The 1121-nt window shown below is 33.5% G+C and overlaps 1 protein-coding gene across 8 annotated transcripts in view; it reads left to right on the forward strand.

Moving 5' to 3' along the window:
- LOC117173324 (QRFP-like peptide receptor) overlaps positions 1 to 1121 on the forward strand; it is a 236992-nt gene that overhangs the window by 52842 nt on the left and 183029 nt on the right. The window lies entirely within an intron of this gene.

Consider the following 1121-nt stretch of genomic DNA (forward strand, 5'->3'; position numbering starts at 1 on the left):
TCACGAATAAAAAGTTCTTGTAATCAGCCAAGGAATACGCCTGAATTTTTTCGAAGCGTTTTGAGCAAAATTTTGGATTTTGCATATGAACAATTTTTGCAAGAAACTTTTATTACAAGAGCTTTTTATTCTTGACAAATTTTCCGAAAAGCGCATAGTTTTTCAATAAAAAATTTTCATAGTTCTAAGCATCCTGTAAGAGTAAAATGATTCACGAATATCTATCGTCCGTCTGCCGCAAACAAAGTTTACGTTGCCCAACTATCACCAACGTGGAGGTCCACGAATATCGATAGTCTCTCTTTTTTTTAAAGGGATTTTATATTTTTTTTTACATTTTTTAATGTTTTTTTTTATGGAGAATTTTTTTCATTTCAGATTTCAATCCGTTGAAATCATTTTGATCCTGCTGTTTCAGAATGTCATTTTGAGAAACAATTTAAGCAGCAATACATGTTGCAATCAATGCAAAATCTAGTAGTCCTCTGGCGACACTGTTCATTATTACATAATGCTCTTGTTCGTGATTCGTATCTGTGAGTTTCGAAATCACCTAGTTTTGATTACGACAAATATTTCCTGTTGATTTCTTCACAGGAATTTCCAGGGCAAACTTTTTCTTCGTTACTTCATGAAAAAACGTGATTTGGTTCGAATTGTTTTTGAGATGCTGTGTAGTTATGGAAAACAGATCTATATGATTCATTCGGTCTGGGAAATTCCGATCCCGAACTCTCGTCATCTGATGAATCATCTCCATCAGAGCCAGAGTAATCTGAATTAGGTATGATGATACGTTCATCATTTTCATGAGAATCCCATTCCGATTCGGAGTTTGTTGCAATTTTTGAGGCTTTACGCTTTGGCATTTTTTTTTTTTTTGCTGGGTTTACTCGAAAATTCCCAGGATGACAATGCGCGAATTTTGCAAAAATTGTTCATATGCAAAATCCAAAATTTTGCTCAAAACGCTTCGAAAAAATTCAGGCGTATTTCTTGGCTGATTACAAGAACTTTACATTCTTGATGATTTTTCCGAAAAGCGCATCGTTTATTGTAAAAAAATTCATGAATGTTTTCACAAAAATTTTGCCATTAAGACGCCATTTTGAAAATACTGA

Source organism: Belonocnema kinseyi, chromosome 1 (assembly GCF_010883055.1).
Source record: "Belonocnema kinseyi isolate 2016_QV_RU_SX_M_011 chromosome 1, B_treatae_v1, whole genome shotgun sequence".
In the NCBI taxonomy this organism is placed as follows: domain Eukaryota; kingdom Metazoa; phylum Arthropoda; class Insecta; order Hymenoptera; family Cynipidae; genus Belonocnema; species Belonocnema kinseyi.